Here is a 13,419-nt window from a genome sequence, read left to right on the forward strand (position 1 = left end):
TATCTGCAGTCTCCATGCAAGGTGGGTTCTGTTGACATAATCTGTATTGCACTGTAATTTCCCCTCTCACATGAATGACAAATAATGATCTTCACCCACATGTATAATTTCTGCAATGTGTACCAACATTTGGGATGAAGTGATATGAATGTTTGATCAAATACTAAACACAAAATGGCAACACAGGCTGTTTCTATGACAACTAAACCAAAGATTGGCATGGTGTCAATGTATTTTCTGCTGTCAATTTTGGGACTGTCTGTGAACTAATTTCCCTTATATATTATGTGACTAAAGACAGCCATCTACGATAATGTGCATTCCTAAGTCTGTGCAAAGTGGAAGCTCATCTAAATGTGGGAAATTATAGTCCATGTCTTGAGAAAATTGGGATCTGCCCTCTCCATTTGGGAGACGTTATGCAGCAAGAAATTCACAAGACAGCTGTTTTATTGAGATAAGCCTCTATACTGTGGGATAAATTAACAAGACTAAACATGCAAATAGCAGCAGGCCTGTTGTTCTCCAACCCATACTGAAATGCAATGTTTTTGACAAACCACATGCATTATTCCAAGGACCATTCTGTTCGCTGTGTATGGCTCTACACTTACCAATGTTCCTAATGGTCATTAAGTTTGACATGCAGTGTCATTCAGTCTGATATTCTCTATTTTGCATCAGGACTGTTTATACTCGCAGTCCATACACATTCCCTCGTCCGGTTTGGTACATGTCTACAATTAAACATTGCACATAATTCTCACTGGATCAGTGTCTGGGCTTTTTTTTAAAGATTCACCTTCACTGCCTAGAATGAGAATGTGTTTTTTTAATGAGGGTGTAAGCATTCTACTCCGTACCTCCGTGTGTAAGGTTCTGCCAATTTACAGCTTTCCTGCATGTCACATTGTTACTGACTACGTCTGAGTACTTCTATGCAGCGCCTGCTCTCTACATAACACCAGCAAATAGATTAAGTGAATTCTAACTTTTCATTATCAATGACAATGATGCTGCCCCCCCCTCATTTCAGACGTCATTCATCCAGTCTATGATACCTTTGAGTCCAATTTCATTTGAATTTGTACACCAGCTGTGAAGAGAAGACATGGACCCGTCTTCATTTTTCTTTGTTTGCCGTTGTATTCAATTTAGTTTGATATCTGATTTCAGATTGGGAAACAGCACACAATTCTTTATTCAGCTGAACAAGGCGCCTAATACATAATGTATGTGTAATATATGCAGTCCATATCAGTCTGGTGTGTTTACACTCTGTGAAGGCCTCCAGGTCAAACTGGCAACAATGAAATCAGATTTTAATGTCTATTTAACTTCTTGATGGAACACATTTCCTGTTCATATCGACTTTGTCTTGAAACATGTTTGTTTTTTAGTACGTAAGCAAATTATATTTTTCTTCCACATGATTTAATAATACAGTCAATAATACCATAATGGAATCATTCTAAAATGTATGAAAAGAAAACTAAATGTACCTGTGGTGTTTTCCTCATGCTCTGACTAGAATGTATGTCATCATCACTGTGATCTGATCGCACACCCTTATACAGTGTCATATCCGAGTGACTAACGTTTTTGGCAGTAGCCTATTGTTTGACTCACAACACTGGCATCAATAGTTTCACTCATGGATCAGAGGACAAATAAAGATACACTACATGGCCAGGGGTATGTTGACACCCCTTCAAATTAGTGGATTTGGCTATTTCAGCCACACCCGTTGCTGATAGGTGTATAAAATCGGGCACACCGCCATGCAATCTCCATAGACAAACATTGGCAGTAGATTGGCCTTACTGAAGAGCTCAGTGACTTTCAACGTGGCACCGTCATAGGATGTTACATTTCCAATAAGTCAGTTCGTCAACGATAAGTGCTGTTATTGTGAAACGTCTAAAAATTGCCTGTTCTCGGTTGCAACATTCACTACTGAGTTCCAAACTGCCTCTGGAAGCAACATCAACACAAAAACTGTTCGTCTGGAGCTTCATGAAATGGGTTTCCATGGCCGAGCAGCCGCACACAAGCCTAAGATCACCATGCACAATACCAAGTGTTGGCTGGAGTTGTGTAAAGTTAGCAGCCATTGGACTCTGGACCAGTGGAAACGCGTTTCTGGATTAATGAATCATGCTTCACCATCTGCCAGTCTGACGGACAAATCTGGGTTTGGCGGATGCTAGGAGAACTGCCTGAATGCATGCATAGTGCCAACTGTAAAGTTTGGTGGAAGAGGAATAATGGTCTGGGGCTGTTTTTCATAGTTCAGGCTAGACCCCTTATTTCCAGTGAAGGAAAATCTTAACATTACAGCATACAATGACATTGTAGACGATTCTGTTTGGGAAAGGCCTTTTCCTGTTTCATCATGATAATGCCTCTGTGCTCAAAGTGAGGTCCATACAGAAATGGTTAGTCGAGATCAGAGGCATGATTTATCGAGATCAGAGCCCTGAACTCAACCCCATCAAACACCTTTGGGATGAATTGGGATGGCAACTGCGAGCCAGGCCTCATCGCCCAACATCAGTGCCCGAACTCACTAATGCTCTTGTGGCTGAATGCAAGCAAGTCCCAGTAGTAATGTTCCAACATCTAGTGGAAAGCCTCTCCAGAAGAGTGGAGGGTGTTATAGCAGCAAAGGGGGGACGAACTCTATAGTAATACTCAAGATTTTGGAACGGGATTTTCGACCACCAGGTGTCCTCATACTTTTGGTCATACAGTGTACAATGCAAATCACTGTCGGCATTAATACCTAAATTGCAAACAGTCTCAAAAATGGCTTCGCTATTGCCATTGGTCACCAGTATGTCACTCAGTATGTCACTTCTCTATTGTCATTGGTCACCATTGGTCACTCATGGTGCCTCCATCACCTCTCTGTCTCTGTCCTGCCATGTCATTTACATTACATTTACATTTAAGTCATTTAGCAGACGCTCTTATCCAGAGAGTCATGATAAAGATGTCAGTTCAGATGTGAGCTTTGGGAAAAATTGACCAGTGGAACCAGTGCCCTAGGGCTGTTGGTATGTTTCTTTGCCCGTTCAACACAATTAATGACCACATCATTTCTTATCGCCCATTGATAGAAAAACAGAAGAAGTCTCTTGATAACATTTACTGTATTGTAGCACTGCATTTTATGAAGGTTACATTATCAAATGCAACTCTTTATTTATTCATATCTATTATTCTTCTAATTTGTGAGGAGAATTACACTTAAACAACTGCCGTACTCTCACCTGTCAACTGTTGTCATGGATTAAGTTAATGCATTTTTTTCATGAAGTCCACAGGAGTAGGGATTATCTCGTTAAACGCTGTGTGAAAGAGAGATAAATAAACATATTTATTTCAGTTGGCACAACAATCACAGGAGGGGGTGTGCTTCTCTGACAGCCCTGACAAATCTGTCTGGTGTATGTCTGCAAAATGCACAGACACCTCAGCAGATATTCAGTTCACTGACAGCTGCCTGATTAACTTTTGGCACCTTGTTGCTATGCTAGGTAGTAGACAGGTGGGCTAGGCAGCCATTAGGCAGTCAAAATGCTAGCATCCCGTCGTATTCAAGTCAATGTAAACACTCATTTAAGAAATAATCTCTGTAATTTGTTAGAGAATCTTGAATAATTATCTCTGTAATCCCCTAAACACTTGTTCTGTCAATACATAGTTCAGTGATCAATTTACCACTTAAAGTAACACATTACAACATTATCCACATTTTGTAAGTGACAAATTGAAAAAACTTGTATGACTGATTGTTACTGTTCAATGTTTGGTATTAGGTGAAACTTAACATTTGAGGGTTCGGCACCTATTTGCATTCCTGTGCAAACAAATCAGAATCTGGAATATCCACCAAGCAAAAACAGAGCGATGGCTGAGAATGTAAACAAACCTGTATCCAAACAGAGGCTGTCATCACAAGCTTAGATTTACGAGAGGTTCTAATGATAAGCAGATGAAATTCATACTGTTTTTGAAAAAAGGTTATTGTTTATTGTCATACAATACTTCATATTTAATTTGGGGCCAAATGCAAGTGAGGCACAAAGAGCGTGCAAAATTGTTATGATCTTAGCTATGTGCTGAAAAATAACTTTAAAAACAAACCCAGACATATGATGTCCTTGCAGTTGACCTTTGAACATTGGGGAGATAGTTACTCTTTCGTGTATAGCTCTCTGTTGGCTCATTCCTCCTTTTCCACTGATGATGCGAAAGTAAAAACATTGAGAGGAGGCATTAACCTAACAGTACCCATATTAATGACCCTGGTTTATTTATCTTCTGTCGCCACCATTGTTTTTTCTTTTGTTGTCCCATGTATGACCCCAGTCTGGTGTGTAAGGTTGATTATCATGTATAGCCAAGGTGACATTTACACACAGAATGTGATTTAAAGATATCATTTATAGAGCTAGAATGGTGTCAGATATAGGGGTATTTACTTTTACCTTGCATTTAAATGCCTGACATACACATTACAAAAGTTTTTCGTATATTAGCCTGACCCTTCCAACATCTTATCTGCCACCTTATCCTTTAAGCAAAATAAATTTGATAAAGCTTTGAAAGTGCAATCAGAAATATTTATTTTTCAAAACAGTGTCAGTGACACTTTTAGAAATGTAAAGTATAGAGCAGGGTGACACTATTACAACTTCCGGGTTGGAGCGAGTGGTCGCATCGGCACTTCGCTCCCGCGGGTAGTATAACTTTTTCATTACATTTCATTATATTTCATTATAGCACAACGGTTTGATTTGTCTAATCTTAGCAATTTCTTCTCAGCTAGCTACATAGCCGTCTTTGTATCAAAGATATTTGCGTAATTATCGTATTTCGCCGTCCTAACGTAGTCTTCACTAGCCAGCTAGCCAGCTAGCTAACGTCCACTGATTAGCTGCACTGGGAAAACTATTACACTCAACTGAACGACTTGATTAGTGTAGTGTTAGCTAGCTACATAGCTGTCTTTGCTGTCTTCGTATCCAAGATAATTGTGTTGTTTAGGTTTAGAGCGTGTAGTCTTAGAGTGATTATCTTAATTTACCGAGGTTAGCTAGCCAGCTATTTGTCGTCCTTAACGTAGGAGACTCTGCTAGCTAGCCAACGCTAGCCAACGTCTTCTGAATAGAACTCAACAACCCGGTCGCATTCACAGGTAGTATCACATTTTCACTTCATTTCATTACAGTACAACGGTTTGATTTGTTTGATCGTAGCTAGCTACATAGCTAGCTACATAGCCGTCTTTGTATCAAAGATAATTGTGTAGTCTAGAGCGATTTTCTAGGTTAGCTAGCCAGCCATTGTCGTTCTTTTAACGCAACGTAACGTAAACAACACTGCTAGCTAGCCAGCTAGCCCCCGAATAGCAACACTGCAGAAACTATTACACTCAACGGAACGACTTGATTAGTGTAGTGTCAACAACGCACCCACTGTCAGCTAGCCTACTTCAGCAGTACTGTATCATTTTAATCATTTTAGTCAATAAGATTCTTGCTACGTAGCTTAACTTTCTGAACATTCGAGACGTGTAGTCCACTTGTCATTCCAATCTCCTTTGCATTAGCGTAGCCTCTTCTGTAGCCTGTCAACTATGTGTCTGTTTATCCCTGTTCTCTCCTCTCTGCACAGACCATACAAACGCTCCACACCGCGTGGCCGCGGCCACCCTACTCTGATGGTCCCAGCGCGCACGACCCACGTGGAGTTCCAGGTCTCCGGTAGCCTCTGGAACTGCCAATCTGCGGTCAACAAGGCAGAGTTCATCTCAGCCTATGCCTCCCTCCAGTCCCTCGACTTCTTGGCACTGACGGAAACATGGATCACCACAGACAACACTGCTACTCCTACTGCTCTCTCTTCGTCCACCCACGTGTTCTCGCACACCCCGCACGACCCACGTGGAGTTCCAGGTCTCCGGTAGCCTCTGGAACTGCCAATCTGCGGTCAACAAGGCAGAGTTCATCTCAGCCTATGCCTCCCTCCAGTCCTTCGACTTCTTGGCACTGACGGAAACATGGATCACCACAGACAACACTGCTACTCCTACTGCTCTCTCTTCGTCCGCCCACGTGTTCTCGCACACCCCGAGAGCTTCTGGTCAGCGGGGTGGTGGCACCGGGATCCTCATCTCTCCCAAGTGGTCATTCTCTCTTTCTCCCCTTACCCATCTGTCTATCGCCTCCTTTGAATGCCATGCTGTCACAGTTACCAGCCCTTTCAAGCTTAACATCCTTATCATTTATCGCCCTCCAGGTTCCCTCGGAGAGTTCATCAATGAGCTTGATGCCTTGATAAGCTCCTTTCCTGAGGACGGCTCACCTCTCACAGTTCTGGGCGACTTTAACCTCCCCACGTCTACCTTTGACTCTTTCCTCTCTGCCTCCTTCTTTCCACTCCTCTCCTCTTTTGACCTCACCCTCTCACCTTCCCCCCCTACTCACAAGGCAGGCAATACGCTCGACCTCATCTTTACTAGATGCTGTTCTTCCACTAACCTCATTGCAACTCCCCTCCAAGTCTCCGACCACTACCTTTTATCCTTTTCCCTCTCGCTCTCATCCAACACTTCCCACACTGCCCCTACTCGGATGGTATCGCGCCGTCCCAACCTTCGCTCTCTCTCCCCCGCTACTCTCTCCTCTTCCATCCTATCATCTCTTCCCTCCGCTCAAACCTTCTCCAACCTATCTCCTGATTCTGCCTCCTCAACCCTCCTCTCCTCCCTCTCTGCATCCTTTGACTCTCTATGTCCCCTATCCTCCAGGCCGGCTCGGTCCTCCCCTCCCGCTCCGTGGCTCGATGACTCATTGCGAGCTCACAGAACAGGGCTCCGGGCAGCCGAGCGGAAATGGAGGAAAACTCGCCTCCCTGCGGACCTGGCATCCTTTCACTCCCTCCTCTCTACATTTTCCTCCTCTGTCTCTGCTGCTAAAGCCACTTTCTACCACGCTAAATTCCAAGCATCTGCCTCTAACCCTAGGAAGCTCTTTGCCACCTTCTCCTCCCTCCTGAATCCTCCTCCCCCTCCCCCTCCTCCCTCTCTGCAGATGACTTCGTCAACCATTTTGAAAAGAAGGTCGACGACATCCGATCCTCGTTTGCTAAGTCAAACGACACCGCTGGTTCTGCTCACACTGCCCTACCCTGTGCTCTGACCTCTTTCTCCCTCTCTCTCCAGATGAAATCTCGCGTCTTGTGACGGCCGGCCGCCCAACAACCTGCCCGCTTGACCCTATCCCCTCTCTTCTCCAGACCATTTCCGGAGACCTTCTCCCTTACCTCACCTCGCTCATCAACTCATCCCTGACCGCTGGCTACGTCCCTTCCGTCTTCAAGAGAGCGAGAGTTGCACCCCTTCTGAAAAAACCTACACTCGATCCCTCCGATGTCAACAATTACAGACCAGTATCCCTTCTTTCTTTTCTCTCCAAAACTCTTGAACGTGCCGTCCTTGGCCAGCTCTCCCGCTATCTCTCTCTGAATGACCTTCTTGATCCAAATCAGTCAGGTTTCAAGACTAGTCATTCAACTGAGACTGCTCTCCTCTGTATCACGGAGGCGCTCCGCACTGCTAAAGCTAACTCTCTCTCCTCTGCTCTCATCCTTCTAGATCTATCGGCTGCCTTCGATACTGTGAACCATCAGATCCTCCTCTCCACCCTCTCCGAGTTGGGCATTTCCGGCGCGGCCCACGCTTGGATTGCGTCCTACCTGACAGGCCGCTCCTACCAGGTGGCGTGGCGAGAATCTGTCTCCTCACCACGCGCTCTCACCACTGGTGTCCCCCAGGGCTCTGTTCTTGGCCCTCTCCTATTCTCGCTATACACCAAGTCACTTGGCTCTGTCATAACCTCACATGGTCTCTCCTATCATTGCTATGCAGACGACACACAATTAATCTTCTCCTTTCCCCCTTCTGACGACCAGGTGGCGAATCGCATCTCTGCATGTCTGGCAGACATATCAGTGTGGATGACGGATCACCACCTCAAGCTGAACCTCTGCAAGACGGAGCTGCTCTTCCTCCCGGGGAAGGACTGCCCGTTCCATGATCTCGCCATCACAGTTGACAACTCCATTGTGTCCTCCTCCCAGAGCGCCAAGAACCTTGGCGTGATCCTGGACAACACCCTGTCGTTCTCAACCAACATCAAGGCGGTGGCCCGTTCCTGTAGGTTCATGCTCTACAACATCCGCAGAGTACGACCCTGCCTCACACAGGAAGCGGCGCAGGTCCTAATCCAGGCACTTGTCATCTCCCGTCTGGATTACTGCAACTCGCTGTTGGCTGGGCTCCCTGCCTGTGCCATTAAACCCCTTCAACTCATCCAGAACGCCGCAGCCCGTCTGGTGTTCAACCTTCCCAAGTTCTCTCACGTCACCCCGCTCCTCCGTTCTCTCCACTGGCTTCCAGTTGAAGCTCGCATCCGCTACAAGACCATGGTGCTTGCCTACGGAGCCGTGAGGGGAACGGCACCTCAGTACCTCCAGTCTCTGATCAGGCCCTACACCCAAACAAGGGCACTGCGTTCATCCACCTCTGGCCTGCTCGCCTCCCTACCACTGAGGAAGTACAGCTCCCGCTCAGCCCAGTCAAAACTGTTCGCTGCGCTGGCCCCCCCAATGGTGGAACAAACTCCCTCACGACGCCAGGACAGCGGAGTCAATCACCACCTTCCGGAGACACCTGAAACCCCACCTCTTTAAGGAATACCTAGGATAGGATAAGTAATCCCTCTCACCCCCCCCCCCCCCCCCTCCTTTAAGATTTAGATGCACTATTGTAAAGTGACTGTTCCACTGGATGTCATAAGGTGAATGCACCAATTTGTAAGTCGCTCTGGATAAGAGCGTCTGCTAAATGACTTAAATGTAATGTAATGTAAATGTCTACATCATTACATCTGGATTCCTCATATAATGAAACACTATTAATGCTGCGCTGTAATGTTTTCCGTAATTTTATATGGCACAATAGATAGCATGGGCTAGTTAATGCAGTATAGGACATTTGGAAAATCCCTTGAGTTGAATAACCACATCTATACTTTATTGTCAGAGACACTTTCAGTCATAGTGAGCAAAAATAACATGGTTTGTCTATTATGGCTATTTTTTGTATTTTTGGGTCATGCATAGATTAATTGAGTAAACATAAAATAAAGTCTAGTATGTAACCATTTGATTTCTTACTCCTTTTTACATTAACACATTGGAAAATAAATGGTTTCGCTAGTATCAGCGGCTCATGATCTCCTCTCATGATAATTAAAAGGAATATCCTGAGATGACAGTTGGATCCTTCCCAAATCTGATTTTCACCTCCAGTTTCTGGTTCAATGGCCGGGGTTTTATGTGGGTGTAGACCTGACAGACTTGGTATAATGGATTAAATGAAACATAATGAGATTCCTCATGTCAGTATTCAGCGGTGAAAGCAAATTAAAGGAAATCACATGGAGCCACAGAGAGGATTTATTGATCCTTTCTTTTACTCTGTGTAATATTATGGCTGATTGCATCTGACAATGACCGATGAAATACAATGAGCTTGACATCTTTATATCTTAACGCAAAAAATACAGTGGGCCTTCGATAGTGGTTCTATCTACTATGTCAGCACAGTAAATCATTCTACAAAACTGCAAACGTCTGTCATACTGATGTCAACTGACTAGTTGTATTAATTGACCATAGGCCTCTTGCTGCTGCGAGGCAGGCACCCGCTCCACCAGCTGTGTTTGAGACGGGGCGAGCATCCGGCACTTCTAAAGCCATTATTTTCACACTTGGGTGGTAGCCTTTCATGTGTGTGCTGTTACATCAATGTTAAAATGCTGCTATCAATGATGGGCAGACCTAAGCTGTGACCGCAAATGAATACATTGCTTCAGTTTAAGTAGGAAGATTACATACACCTCAGCCAAATACATTTCACCTCAGTTTTTCACAATTCCTGACATTTTTTCTTACCTTTATTTTACTAGGCAAGTCAGTTAAGAACAAATTCTTATTTTCAATGACGGCCTAGGAACAGTGGGTTAACTGCCTGTTCAGGGGCAGAACAACAGAACAACCTTGTCAGCTCGGGGATTTGAACTTGCAACCTCTCAATTACTAGTCCAACACTCTAACCACTAGGCTACCCTGCCGCCCATTCAATCCTAGTAACAATTCCCTGTCTTAGGTCAGTTAGGATCACCACTTTATTTTAAGAATGTGAAACTGTCACGCCCTGGCAATAGAGATGCTTTTATTCTCTATTTTGGCTAGGCCAGAGTGTGACTAGGGTGGGCATTATAGTTTCTTTATTTCTATGTTTTGTATTTCTTTGTGTTTGGCCGGGTGTGGTTCTCAATCAGAGGCAGCTGTCTATCGTTGTCTCTGATTGAGAACCATACTTAGGTAGCCTTTTTTCCACCCGTCTTTGTGGGAAGTTGACTTTGTTTAGGGCACATAGCCTTTGAGCGTCACGGTTTGTTTTTGTAGTGTTTATTGTTTTGTTCGGTGTCATTTTGTTTAATAAAGGAAAATGTACGCTCACCACGCTGCACCTTGGTCCTCTCCTTTCAACAGCCATGACAGAAACACTAGAATAATAGTAGAGAGAATTGTATATTTCAGCTTTAATTTCTTTCATCACATTCCCAGTGGGTCAGAAGTTTACATCCACTCAATTAGTATTTGGTAGCATTGCCTTTAAATTGTTTAACTTGGGTCAAATGTTTCGGGTAGCCATCCACAAGCTTCCCACAATAAGTTGGGTGAATTTTGGCCAATTCCTCCTGACAGAGCTGGTGTAACTGAATCAGGTTTGTAGGCCTCCTTGCTCGCACACACTTTTTCTCTTCTGCCCACAAATATTCTATAGGATTGAGGTCAGGGCTTTGTGATGGCCACTCCAATACCTTTACTTTGTTGTCCTTAAGCCATTTTGCCACAACTTTGGAAGTATGCCTGGGGTCATTGTCCATTTGGAAGACCCATTTGCGACCAAGCTTTAACTTCCTGACTGATGTCTTGAGATGTTGCTTCAATATACAGTTGAAGTCGGAAGTTTAAACACACTTAGGTTAGAGTCATAACTCGTTTTTCAACCCCTTCACACATTTCTTGTTAACAAACTATAGTTTTGGCAAGTCGGTTAGGATATCTACTTTGTGCATGACACAAGTAATTTTTCCAACAATTGTTTACAGACAGGTTATTTCACTTATAATTCATTGTATCACAGTTCCAGTGGGTCAGAAGTTTACATACACCAAGTTGACTGTGCCTTGAAGCAGCTTGGAAAATTCCAGAAAATTATGTCATGGCTTTAGCAGTTTCTGATAGGCTGATTGACATAATTTGAGTCAATTGGAGGTGTACCTGTGGATGTATTTCAAGGCCTACCTTCAAACGCCTCTTTACTTGACATCATGGAAAAATCAAAGAAATCAGCTAGGACCCCAGAAAAAAAGATTGTAGACCTTCACAAGTCTGGTTCATCCTTGGGAGCAATTTCCAAACGCCTGAAGGTACCACGTTCATCTGTACAAACAATAGTACGCAAATATAAACACCATGGGACCATGCAGGCGTCATACCGCTCAGGAAGGAGACGCATTCTGTCTCCTAGAGATGAACGTACTTTGGTGTGAAAAGTGCAAATCAATCCCACAACAAGAGCAAAGGACCTTGTGGAGATGCTGGAGGATACAAGTACAAAAGTATCTATATCCACAGTAAAACGAGTCCTATATCGACATAACTTGAAGGGCCGCTCAGCAAGGAAAAAGCCACTGCTCCAAAACCGCCATAAAAAAGCCAGACTACTGTTTACAACTGCACATGGGGAAAAAGATTGTACTTTTTGGAGAAATGTCCTCTGGTCTGATGAAACAAAAATAGAACTGTTTGGCCATAATGACCATTGTTATGTTTGGAGGACAAAGGGGGTGGCTTGCAAGCCGAAGAACACCATCCCAACCGTGAAGCACGGGGGTGGCAGCATCATGTCGTGGGGGTGCTTTGCTGCAAGAGGGACTGGTGCACTTCACAAAATAGATGGCATCATGAGGGTGGAAAATTATGTGGATATATTGAAGCAACATCTCAAGACATCAGTCAGGAAGGTAAAGCTTGGTTGCAAATAGGTCTTCCAAATGGACAATGGCCCCAAGCATACTTCCAAAGTTGTTGCAAAATGGCTTAAGGACAACAAAGTAAAGGTATTGGAGTGGCCATCACAAAGCCCTGACCTCAAATAAAATGTGTAGGCAGAACAGAAAAAGTGTGTGCGAGCAAAGAGGCCTACAAATCTGACTCCGTTACGCCAGCTCTGTCAGGAGGAATGGGCCAAAATTCACCCAACTTAATGTGGGAAGCTTGTGGAAGGCTACCCAAAACATTTGACCCAAGTTAAACAATTTAAAGGCAAAGCTACCAAATACTAATAGAGTGTATGTACACTTCTGACCCACTGGGAATTATTCTGACATTTCACATTCTTAAAATTAAGTGGTGATCCCAACTGACCTAAGATAGGGAATTTTTACTAGGATTAAATGTCAGGAATTGTGAAAAACCCAGTTTAAATTTATTTGGCTAAGGTGTATGTAAACTTCTGACTTCAACCGTATGTAGTGGTTCATGTCCTGAAACATGTTTAAAAACATGGGCCACCTATTTCTGGTGCCAATCCATGCCGGATGTTTTCCTGTCTCACTACAGCTGGAAAGAAGGCATAATACACCATTGGAGTTTAGCGAATGTCTATCCCCTGACTCAATGATATGGTTGACTCCAATCACTTGTTTGATGGATTTTCCTAATCATAAGGAGGTTGGGGCAGTGAGAACCTTCTCCAGAGGGATGGGAGTGGAGGCTGGCCTTGTAATGGCTCCCTAGAAGGAGGGAGTGGTCTGGTCACTCTTCTTGATTTTGATCCTAAAACACAGGTGCAGTGTAATTCACCTATTCCATCTCTGTCTTTGAATCTGATCCATGTTTTACCTTCCCCGCCAAATCCTAAACTATTTTCTTATCTCTAATGCATACTCATGTTGGATGTGTATCCTAGCTCTATTCTTTCACTGTACTAGTGTTTATCCATTGCTGTTTCTCTTTCAAACTCAATTGGGTAATTGGGTAAATAGTAGGCTATTTTGGCATAATTGTGAACTAGGCCAACTGTCTAATGAATTATTAGATACTTCTGAATTTCGCTACACCCGCAATAACATCTGCGAAATATGTGTACGTGACCAATACAATTTGATTTGATTTGTAGCCCACTATAACAGAGTCTGCATTACTATTATTACAATTTGATAACAGTCGTTATAGTTGCTATAGTTGTTATACAAAGTAGTGGGAGGA

The sequence above is a fragment of the Oncorhynchus gorbuscha genome, linkage group LG02 (assembly GCF_021184085.1).
Source record: "Oncorhynchus gorbuscha isolate QuinsamMale2020 ecotype Even-year linkage group LG02, OgorEven_v1.0, whole genome shotgun sequence".
Taxonomy (NCBI): Eukaryota; Metazoa; Chordata; class Actinopteri; order Salmoniformes; family Salmonidae; genus Oncorhynchus; species Oncorhynchus gorbuscha.